The sequence below is a fragment of the Astatotilapia calliptera genome, chromosome 15 (assembly GCF_964374335.1).
Source record: "Astatotilapia calliptera chromosome 15, fAstCal68.1, whole genome shotgun sequence".
Lineage (NCBI taxonomy): Eukaryota > Metazoa > Chordata > Actinopteri > Cichliformes > Cichlidae > Astatotilapia > Astatotilapia calliptera.
This window is the reverse complement of record NC_137436.1, coordinates 11,469,628-11,481,879: the sequence shown is the minus strand read 5'-3', so window position 1 is coordinate 11,481,879 and position 12,252 is coordinate 11,469,628. Positions and strand designations below refer to the sequence as shown.

Below are 12,252 nucleotides of genomic sequence, written 5' to 3'. Positions count from 1 at the left end.
GTAATTGATGATAATTCAGTGAATATACTGTACTGCTTCCTTTTATTGCGTCACACATTGCTTTAAGTTTTTCACTGTCCAGTTATTTTTTTTTTACTGCTGTTTGAATTCTCTGTATGTTTGACCCTGTAGACTGTTTGATGGACTGCTTGTCTTCCTGTTTGTAACCGCCGCCTGTTTTTTTTTAATAAAGATTTGGATTTCTGACTTCAACACAGCCTCTGCATGTCCTCCCTTTGTGTCCTCTTCCTCTGTGAATGTGTTGCATGTGTCACAGATTCATTTTATTAACAGTTTTCCCACAGTGAGTTGCATCAGCATTCATTCACAGCACATTTCAGAAGGATTCAGATTAATACAGTGATCTTACAGTCAGAATGATCCTGACAGAGTGCCACTGTAAATTATCTTTCATCAGGTAAATTTTAAAGTTCAGTATTTCAAAGCAGGAGTTATGAAGAATCATACTGGCATTAGGACTAATATTATGTACTTACAAAGTCAAAGTTTTTTAATTATGCTAGAATATTGGAAGACAATCAACTTTTAGTGTTTTCTGCATATTAATTATTCTGAAATAGAGACGGTGACCCTAACTGTACAGAAGCACTAAACAACTGACAATCTAACAGACATCATTGGCCCGAGCTGTCATGCACAGTGAGTCTGATCCTTTGCTGTGAGAGTCTGACAAGCATGTTTCTGGTCAGTTTGGAAGAAATAATATCACAATGTTGATCTTTCTTTCCAATATTCCTTGTCTTTTACAACATAAACTGTGATCAAAGGTACTTATGTTCACAGCATGTAATAATACTGACAGTCCAGGGCATTGTGGTCTGTTGAGCTAGGGTTAGGGTTAGGAATTCAGACATATGTAATCAATATTAAACATCTCTGACGTGGGCCACTGTCCGCAGTGTTGGGAAATCCATACCAGGCTGGAACGAGTCAAGGTAGGTGAGCATCCACAAGAAGACACAGCAGATGCATCCTACTAATACTGACAGGACCAGGAGACTCCAGAAACCGAGCATCTTCTCTTCAGTGCCATCCTCGCCTGTCACCCTCTCTGCCTGCAGCTCTTTGAGTATGGTGTAAAGAAGGGCGCAGAGAAACCCTTATTACTAATTTGTATTATAATTCAATTTTCATGAAATATTCATATTCAGTATTGGTCCTTTTATATTAATAACCACGTATCCACCCAGGCTCATGGTGGGGCAGGGCTCTGTCCTGGGATGCTTGAGTACAAGGTAATGTAGACCCTGACCAGGTATCCAGTCTGTCAGAATTGTTTTCAATATTTGGTTCAAAAACATGAGTGACAACAAAAATCCAACTAGGATTCTTACATATGATGAATGAAGTCTGTCTTTGACTGTATTGTCCAGCTGATCCATCAAACCCCCAGCAGGTGAACCTTATTCATGACATAACACGGCAACAATGTAAAAAATGAAACAGCAACAGTCTAAATGTAAAGTGCATTCTAAACTCCTCTTCAATAAATCATATGCAAAGAGTCATTCAGGACTGTAAAACGTGAACTACAGAACCCAGAGTCTTCATCATTAAATCTCTGGTTGCTTCATTTTTCTATCCTATATCAGATACTTTAAGGTTAGGTTAGGTAAACTTGCATTCTCATGGTGAGGCAAAGTGCTTTATGTGTGTGTCATGAACGGCTATAAAAGGCCTATAATTAAAGAACAAAGCGGGGTTTGAGTTCGAGTTGCGGCAGATTGTCACTACTTGTAAATGGAACGCAGCCTTCCTATGGCGGACAGCTAATAACAGGAATCGGACGCGGTCCACCCGAGTCCACAGCAACCACCATAGCAACCGCCTAGCATGACCTTAAAAACATATTCTGTCTTCATAACTATCAAAAACGTGAAATGATTTGCAAAGTGTTTAAGTGTTACAGCTGCAGAGAGCTATGGCGGTATCTTTGGAAGCTGTTTACATAGCTAATAATATACGATGTAACCATGGAGACAGTCACGTGAGCTAGCGGTGCATGTTTACTACAGTGAATAAGGTGATTGCGTGCACACGCTGCAGAGGGTAAAGACATTACTTCAATATTGTTTTATATTGATATATATTTGCCTTCTGTTGACCATCACCTCAGGTTCACCATTACAGTTTCAGCATACAGATGCACACTGTCTAAATATCAACACATTCAAAAACTCCTGTCTCAGAAATAAGCACAGCTGTTCATGTTTGTCATTATAGTTTTATTTGTAAGAAAATTATGAACTTCATATTGTGCATCAAATAAAAGAACATTTCACAACTCTGAGTCAACAGGAACAGGTAACAGAAATGTCTCTAATGTAGACATGTACAGTGTAGTGTAAGCATTAAAAGATCATAAAGGAAACTAACATTTATGTGAAACTAATTGTAATAAAAAAATGAACAGGTGGTTTATAGATGTAAAAGAAAGAATCTGAAAACAACACTTTTTTGGTCTAAGTGATCAAAGTAGAAAACAGAACTGATGTTCAAAAACAAACCGTAGCTGCACTAATATTACACATCTCCATTGTTGTGGTGAACAGACCTGTTGCTTTTAAAACCACATGCAGTGTGTGACCGTGACTGTTCACTGAGACCATGAACGCCACTTCGCTGAAGCCTTCGCCTTCTTCTTCTAAATTGGAAGCAGAAGGAGCATGAGCTGCTTTGATCTACTGAAAGGAAAAAGCAGAACATCTGAGCTGAAACCAGTCAGCTGAAATCATTAAGACAGGAACAAATTCAATGCAGTGGCTCAGGTGGCTTAGCCTGTTATAACTGTTGATACAAGCTAAATACGGTTAACACACAGTGTCAGGGAGCTCCAGTGTGGGAACTAGTGGCTTTAGGTTTGTAGTCATTTAACTTTCATCCATTCATTCATTTAATTCAGGAGGAAGAAATGTCAGGTTGATGCAGGCTGGTTACATGCATTTGGTCCCATGCTGTCTTTAACTAAATGACTTGGTTCACTTTATGGCTGGGCTGTATGTGGGGTTATATCATGTTATTTGGGCAGGAGTACCTGTCCTCTGTTAGACTTAGAAAGTTTCTCCATAAGTAGAGTTTCTAACTCTTATAGCACATCTGTGGCTGACAGCTTTTTGGTGGCTCTTTTTACCCCACACTGGTTGTGAGTGTGTAAATAGCCCCACTAGTTCTTTTGGGTTGCAGTTAACTTGGGAGGAAGAGGTAGGTCTGCCATGACTAGATGAATAACAATTATCTGGGATACATAAATTTCATAGTGCATGCATGCATCTCTATAAACCTGCCTGAGGGCTGCCATTTTTTACATTCAGTTATTTCTTTGTTGAATCTAAATAATGAATGTGTTACAGTTAAACTGACACTGATCAGTGTAAATGGCTCATTGGGACACAGAAACCTTTAAATTAAACCCTATCACCTGATATCGAGTGTCAAACAATATCAAAGCTGTAAAATCTGTTTACAGTCAGAATTTATAAAACTATGATTGTAAATAAATTCAAACAAGTGAGCTTTTCTCTTTGTGCTGAATATCAACACTGTGATTTCTTAGACTGTAAGCTTTACTTTAGCACAACCAGTTGTAGAAGCTGCCACTCCAAATGTCTTTTGATAACAAGAAAAAAAAAAATACCTTTTCAGTCCACGGCCTGAAGTTCTTCTCTGACATCTTCTGCAATCGGCTTTGGGTCCACTTGCTACATTTGCAAAACCGTCTATCAGGAGCCTTGGTGTTAGTATTGACTCAGCTCTGACTTTGGATGCCCATGTAAAATCTTTGGTTCGCTCCTGTTTTTATCATTTGAGAAACATTGCTAAGCTGAGTCCCATTGTATCGCGCTCCGAATTAGAAATTGTCATTCATGCATTTGTTTCATCTCGTCTGGACTACTGTAATTCTTTGTTTACTTGTTTATGTAAAGCCTCTTTGGATCGTCTGCAAGTTGTTCAGAATGCTGCTGCAAAGCTTCTGACCAAGTCCTCCAAGTTTTCCCATGTCACACCCCTGCTGATTCAGCTGCACTGGCTCCCCGTTAAATTCAGGATCCAGTTTAAGGTTTTGACCTTTACTTTCAGGGCCCTGCATGGACAAGCACCAACATATATAAGTGAACTTTTGCATCCATACATTCCCAGCAGGTCCCTGAGGTCATGTGACCAGGGCTTGCTTGCTGTCCAGCACACGAGGCTGAAAACAAAAGGCGACAAAGCTTTTGGAACTGTGGCCCCCAGATTGTGGAACTCTCTCCCTTTGAGCCTGAGATCTGTGGACTCAGTGGTCGCTTTTAAAAAACAGCTAAAAACCCATCTTTTTAAACTTGCTTTTAGTTGATTTTTATTTTTAGGTTTTAGCTTCTGTGAAGCACTTTGTGATTTTTATCTTGAAAGGTGCTATATAAATAAAGTTTTACTTACTTAGTCTGCTGGTTTGAAGACAATAAACCACAAAAAAGATGATTTAGTCACTTTGTCTGCATCATGCAGCTCGAATGTGTCGTGTAACGATGTTGAATAGCCATCGTTATCCCTCTGCTGTGACAGTAGGATTGTACTGTATAGCATCTCATTGATATGTGAGGAATGCTAATGTAAACAGACTTACATCATTAAAACATAAAGGGCAGGAGATATTTAGATATTTTTATATTTATATTACATTTTATAGCTGACAGATATTACTAAATAGATAGAATTTACTAAATAGCTGGATGAACATGAAAAATATGTCTATAATAACAAATGACCATGAGAGCCAGTAGAATTAATTCAACTGGACACTCAAAAGATGTCCTTAAATGCTCTTTAAGTGGCAGAACAGATGAACAAACAGTTAATTGCTTACTTGAGATGAAATCTGCTCAGCTACTTTGAAAACAGCTTCTAACTGGTTCCTCCTTTAACAGGATGACTGCTCAGGGGTAAGGCCATCATGCAGTCCAGCAACCTTTATGGTTCTGCTTTGATTCACCAGGAACTATTAGGGAAACCTTCCAGCGCCTCCTGTGAAAGACACAGGCATAAACACACAAACATTTATTAACATGTTCCACAGTCTTCCAGTTTGATTTTCTCATCCTGTGGACAACAACGTACATGGATGCAGGTTTATTGTTAACTTTTGTAAGGTTTATTTAGTGAACATATCCAGCTGCAGCTCCACTGTGATCCTGAGCTGGATAAGCACTTAAGAAAATGTGTCAATAAATGGACATACATCAACTTACTATATTTATCCAAACAGACGGGACCAATAATGCTTCACTGAGTTAGAGACTTTAATGTCTCTTCTATGTAAGAATGTCTCATGCTGATATACCTGAAAACTTGATAACAAAGGTTTTTCAGACTACATGTAGCTGTCCTCTATGTCAGCTCACACATTTACATTTATGTCACACTTATTTCTGCTTTCCCATTTTATAATTATTACTTACATTTTGATTAGATACCTTGAGTTTGTAAATGATCAGATTACATAATTGGAATAAAATGTATCCAATTCAGGGTTGCGGGAGGACGAAGCCTATCCCAGCTGATACAGGACAAAGACAGGCTGCCAGTTTATTGCAGGGCTAACACAATATGTGTAACAGAAAATCCACTTAAATGTTTGATATTTCTTAATAATCATAATTATGACTATTATTTAAAGGTTTCTTTATAAATACATTTTGATTTTTTATAACCTCTAAAATATAAACCTGAGCTGTTTCAGATTCTGACCTCTGACCTCACTGCAGCTCCCTCTTGGAAGTACGTCTGCTTCTTGTCTACCCCCAGTGTTGACCGCCTGCCCTTGATATCATGTACTGTACCTGAGGAACAAAAAAGGACAAACACTTGCCTTCATTTAAGAAGTACATTCATACAGAGGTAATCTATGGAAACACACTAGTTCAACCTTTGGGAGAAATCAGTTCCTGTGAAACATTTCTGTAAATGAACATCATGTGGAGAATGAATGAAATGAGTTCTTCAGGTGACTCAGCAGTCCCACACTGACAAATGAAATCTAGTTAAACTATTAAGCATATTTGCTCTTCTGAAATCTGTGTTAAACAACAACAAACATAAATTAGTAACAAAAATACAGCTGAGTAGAGGCTTTACAAACCACCAGCAGCCATAATGCTAAATTTTAATCTTCAAATGTTTCTGAGCCGTCTTCAACCTGCTTTTAACACATTAAAGTCCCACAGTCAATGCAGCCTGACTCAATCCTAGATGTTCAGCACACAGAGACACAGAGGTATCGTTTAAAGTTTAGTGATAACCTGAGTCACTGATCATTTGCAGTATTACAGAGTCTGGCAGTCTTTGCATGATGTCCACGTCACTGTAAGTTTCTAGCTGACTCTCAGGTGTGACAGGTGTGCCAGCAGGAAAGAGTAATAATAACCTGCATCCTGAGGTTTGTCATGCAGGATTAAATTTACAGTGGCTTTGTTCACACAGCTAGGATTGTATTTTACACTGACCCTGGGTCAGTATAAGTATCATACAGTTTAAACGAAGCACTGAAACTTGCACATATTTATTATAGATGCACTGAAGCTAATCGAGATATTTGCTGTCAATCTGTGGCTGCGATTAAACACTTTACTGGAAACTTTATTAACTAGTAACTTCATCAGTCATGACAGAAGCTAATATTTCTGTGCTAACATCGTTTAAACAGTAACAGCTTTCCTCCAATATAAGCTAACGTTTACACCGTAACTTTAAGCTAGCACCATAAAGACGGTAAAACACGTAATAACATCTACAAATGCATCTTAAAGCTGTTATATTAGCACTCGGTGTATTACTAAGATAACCACATTAACATTACTGACACTCGCTGGCTTTTAATAGTCATTCTATAAATGCTGTCCGTTTAAATGGTCTTACTTGTACACACTGCATATCCACCGGATTCCAGCCAGAGTGGGTTCTGGAGTCTTCCACGCTCCTGTTAGTGATCCTCCATCTGGATGGATGAGAACAACCTTCTGAACAATCTAGCAGGAGATGGCCCATATCTATGGGACTGATTTGTGCTAATAACGCCCATTGTATGGACTGATAACAGCCGAAGCGGGTGAATAAAGTCACCCAGTAGCTAGCTGTGCCATTACCCAGCATACATCACTCCCTCCATAAATGCAATAAACGATACAAAAGCATCGTTCTACCTGTTTTTCAGGTAGTTGTTTACATTATACAATTTATTGTGTTCTGTATACGTCACTACAATGTGATTTGGAAAATGTCTAAATATACCGACAACAGGCAATCTCTTCAATCGGAGGACCCGTCACGTCAATTCCCGACGCGAGGAGGGTACCCTGCGCGTCCATCAGTGAAGCTGGCGGGTAAGGCTCAAAAAGTTTGTTCCTCATTGTCAGCTCAGGACAGTCTGAATTATGACAAGCTGAAAAGTGCCATCCTGCTAGCTTACGAGCTAGTCCCAGAAGCTTACAGGCAGCATTTCCGGGGATTAAAAAGGGGACAGGGTCAATCCTACCGAGATTTTGCAAGGAAGAAAAGTGTGCTTTTTGATCGGTGGTGTGTGTCCAGCGAAGCTACTGACCTGGCGTCAATGCGTGAATTAATGCTGGTGGAGGAATTTAAGAACTGCATCTCCGAGCAGATTGCAGTATACCTCAGTGAACAGAAGGTTTCCTCATTACAGCATGCTGCAACACTCGCTTATGAGTTTGCCCTCATCCAGCATACATTGGAGCAAAATGGCCCACGAATCCCGTGGCCAGTGCAAGGCCGTGGCTATTTGTTCAAACGACTCGAAGTAGCTGTCGACCTCAATGTCACGGAACATCGGAACCAGACGACTGTTTTTCCCTACGTCAAACGAGGTGTCGGCCTGACGAATGGAGGCAGTCGGAGGAAGGGAAACCTGCCAGAGTTCCAGCTGTCGCAACCTCACAGCTGTCTGCCTCCACCTCCACCTTCCTCAACTCGACCTCCCTGGCTCTAGCAAGCTCTGCGTCTAAACGCCTAAGCTCCAGCTCTTTCTTTAGCTGGAACTCCCTCTCACGATCCTCCTTTTCTAACTGGAGACGAGCCAGGCGTACACGGAGCTTAGCATCCAGCTTCGAGCCTTCACTTGATTCAATGGAGAGGGGTTCGAAGCGAGGCACTGTCATGGGTTTGTCCTCAGGCAGCCCCTGATCAACAGGTGTCGACACCAATGGACCTACAGCTTGAGCTGGCGCCTGCGGAACGGGCTGAGACGCTGCACCACGCTCACCCTTAAACACTGCAATATCAAAGGTAGCCATTGACTCTAAAACAAAAACTACCTGAGGCTAACAATAACAACAAAGAAACACCACCTCCAATACACAAATGAGAAACAGGCGGGAAAAGTGTGGCCACAGGTTAACCAATAAATAAAAATACCGCCGACCCTCTCCCCAGACCTGCCTACTAAAATCTTAGCCTAGTTAGCTTCTGGAGTGTACCAGGCTCGAGGCAACTTTAAAGGCTAAGCATCAAGTGCACAAAGCACCGACAAGCCTACCCCCGACAGGGAACTAATCCCCACCCAGGATTACTCCGAAAATAATAAAGGAAAAATAAAAAACGAGTGCCTGAAGGAGGAGCTTACGCTCAGCTAGACACTCCCCTTTCGCTAACTGGAGAGAGAGCGCAGCAGATACAACACAACTAACCAGGCCACCGGCAAACAACTCACTAAAACTCAATCGCTGTTCCTTCCATTCATATCCCGGACGAGCCCCCACTTTGTTACGTTCCCCCCGAAGGGGTCTAGGCATGTGAGTGAGGGGACCAGTAACAAATGAGTCCGGAATCAGAATGAAAAGGAAAACAGACAGAGTTGTTCTGTATTAATAGAACTTTATTACGAAATGGTACAGGTGGATTACAAACGACATTAACATTAACTTAAAGGGCCGGCAACGCCGTCTTACCAACAACGCCAAAGAAACAAAGAAAACGCTCGCAGCAGGAAGACTACCAAACAAACACAATAAAAAAGGAGGCACTTCCCACACTTCCTACCCTACTCCCCACCACGGGAAGACACTCTCAGGGCCCACAAGCCCATCTGCTCACTGGTCAGAAAGAGGCTGTCTGTCCAAAATCTAGCACAGAAACGCGTAGAGCCACCGAGGAAAAAGCCACCCTGCTCACAGCTCATCCCCAGTTTAAATAGCCTCAGAGGATGATTGCTGACTGGAGTCAGGTGGCAAACGAGGCTAATCAGCAGCAGCTGTGTCCTGGGGAGAGAGGAGAGTGAGAGAGACAGAGAGGGGTAGGAGTGGCAAGAGGGGTGGAGGCGGGGAGAGTGGGCAAACACCCCACCCACACACTCCCACAGCCTCACAGAACGTAACATTCCCCCCCCCCCCCCCTTACATTGAAGCCCTACCAAAACAACAACAACAACAACAACAACAACAACAACAACAACACCCTATTGCGAGCTGCGTGAGAGTGCATCAGCCACTATATTGTCAGTACAATATACCGACAACAGGCACTTCCGCAGCAATCTCTTCAATCGGAGGACCCTTCACGTCAATTCCCGACGCGAGGGGGGTACCCTGCGCGTCCATAAGTGAAGCAGAGGGAGCCTGACCATGCGTCACACGTTTGATGAGTTGGGAGTGAGAACGTGTTGGTTGTTGTTAAATATATAATGATTGAAAAAAAAGTTCATACTGTAGCAGTTTTCATACTCTTAACTTAATGCTGAGGTGTAATAGAAGTTGGGGATCGACTGCAGTCTTCATGCAGTGATGTTCTCTGTCAGGCAGAGGGAGCTGCAGGAAGCGAGACTGCATCTCATGAGCTCTTTTATCCCCTCATATCCAAGTGAACTTTGTTGGTAATCAGATAGGTGTTAGTTGAAATTTCTAAATATATTGATGTGCAGGGTGTACCGGAAGTGTGGGATCAGTAGCTGTACACATAGAAGGTAATTATCAAAGTAAAAATTTGAATAAAGATCAGAATAAAGTCCTCTATATGATATAAAATGATTTAAGTAATATAGAAACATCACTATAGAAGGGTTTTATAGTGTATCTCACCAAATTTCACCTTGTAGAGAGGATGGATCTCAGGGAAGGTGCGGAAAGTAGCAATAGCAAAGACCTCTGCCAGATAGTGAGTGCTCATGAGGTGATAGACTGCTTGATGTTCCAATAGATCTGCACTTTTAATAAACAGCTTGGCTAGCAGCCATTCTGCCTCTGAGTCACTGGGCAGAAAGATGTGGTTCTGCTCAGAAGGCTGTTGATGCAGCTGTAATAGAAAATATATTGAAAGATATTGTACTGATGCTTCTGAATAAAACCCCAACCCATTTATAATGCAGATTTCCAATGGTACCAACTTCTATTACACCTCTGTATTTACAGTCCTGTTGGAAGTCATCTAAAAAGCAGTAACCTTGCATTACCACACCCTGAACTGCCCCTCTTCCTAATCTTTGACACATGACACGTTCCCGCCACGACGTTCTGTGCACCTCTTGATCCCATTTGGGATTTTATATCAGGAAGAAGGAACACGAGAAACTGGAGAAACACCAAGGGCTCAGAGAAGAGCTCGAGAGGATGTGGAGGGTGAAGGTAACGGTGGTCCCCGTGGTAATAGGAGCACTAGGTGCGGTGACTCCCAAGCTAGGCGAGTTGCTCCAGCAGATCCCGGGAACATCGGAGATCTCTGTCCAGAAGAGCGCAGTCCTGGGAACAGCTAAGATACTATGCAGGACCCTCAAGCTCCCAGGCCTCTGGTAGAGGACCCGAGCTTGAAGGATAAACCGCCCGCAGGGGCGTGCTGGGTGTTTTTTTTTTATTTTTTATATATGAGGGATATATATATATATATATATATATATATATATATATATATATATATATATATATATATATATATATATATATATATATGTGTGTGTGTGTGTGTGTCTGTATGTATGTATGTTAATATCTACAAAGTCAAGTTAAAATATAGGGGAAAAAAAATCAAAGTACACATAGTGACAGCCATTCCTACAATTCCTAAAATGATATTAAACAAATGTATGATACAGTGTACAATAGATAACCGTGACTTATTTAACACGAGTTCAGATGATTTAACTTGAAAGTGTTGTCAAAGTTTAAATGTAAGTTTGGTATTGGAACATAAAATCTGTTTCTCATTACTGGAAAACAGTACTGGTCAGGCAAGATGTTTGTTTCGGGTGTGTTTTTCTTCTCTTCCAAGATATCCACCTCCCTCAGGCATCACCAGGAAAATAATCTGATTCGTGATAAAAGTCAGATAATGATTAACATCTTAAAAATCTACAGGCTTTAAAGTCACAGTCCTTATTTACAAAGAATAACATTTACATATAAAAGTTTATTTTCCAAGATTTATTTTGAGAATCACTGTCTGAATGTTCGGCTGAAATTGTCCACTCCCCTTTCTGTTCCACATAAAGTGATGTACTGTATATGTGGTCTAGTGACACCAGCTCACATGCGTAATGCGTGCGAGCTGTTGTCACCTTTAGCTTTTATCCATGATTGCATTGTGGAAACTACAGAAAAAGAAATCAGAGATGCAAAGAGATTTTTAATGCTTGAATTTGCTGCGCCTCATTAGTATTTCTTTATTGGTATTTAATGTCACAGCAAGATGAAAATTAAAACATACAGCTTTACACAAAGAGTGATTGTTCCCACCGTTCTGTCATGAATAAATTTCCTCCTTTCAAAAGAAAGTGAAAAAAATGTATATTGTACATTGCTTAACATATTTGTTAGGCCATCTGTCATGAAAACACAAAATAAATATTTTAGAAATTTCCCAAAAAGTTGTTTAAAATTAAGAATTATATTGTTATTAGGGAAATAAAGTGAGTTCACATTTTTATACCCAAATTTTAGCCAACACGTTGGACTTGAACCAAACATATATTTTTTTCTGTTCAGGAATGCAAGTAAATAATAAAATTTGGTATCTTAATTAAAAAATAATGAGCTTTACTATTTCTTCTTCTTTTTTTATAAAACAGTAAATTTGAAAATTAATGGATAACAATACTTACAATGCAGCTCGTGCATACTGCTGCACTAACCATTACAGAAACATAAAAAATGATTTTGGTAATTACCAGTGCTTTTTATTTTAGACAACTGTGCTATAAACCTTACATTGGCTCACAGTCTAAATCTTCAGCATTGTAAAAGAAGAACTAACCTTTAC

General features: G+C 40.4%; 1 long non-coding RNA gene across 2 annotated transcripts; it reads right to left on the bottom strand.

Moving 5' to 3' along the window:
• Nucleotides 1–2,225: 2,225 nt before the first annotated feature.
• Nucleotides 2,226–9,640, bottom strand: LOC113006444 (uncharacterized). Of its 2 annotated transcripts, XR_013901690.1 has the most exons (4): nucleotides 9,518–9,640; nucleotides 6,913–6,991; nucleotides 5,746–5,837; nucleotides 2,226–5,022 (listed from the first exon to the last, which is right to left on the bottom strand). It is a non-coding gene; the product is annotated as an uncharacterized LOC113006444 (long non-coding RNA). The 2 variants fall into 2 exon arrangements; XR_003269754.2 differs by lacking the exon at nucleotides 9,518–9,640 and having other exon boundaries at nucleotides 6,913–7,527.
• Nucleotides 9,641–12,252: the final 2,612 nt, after the last annotated feature.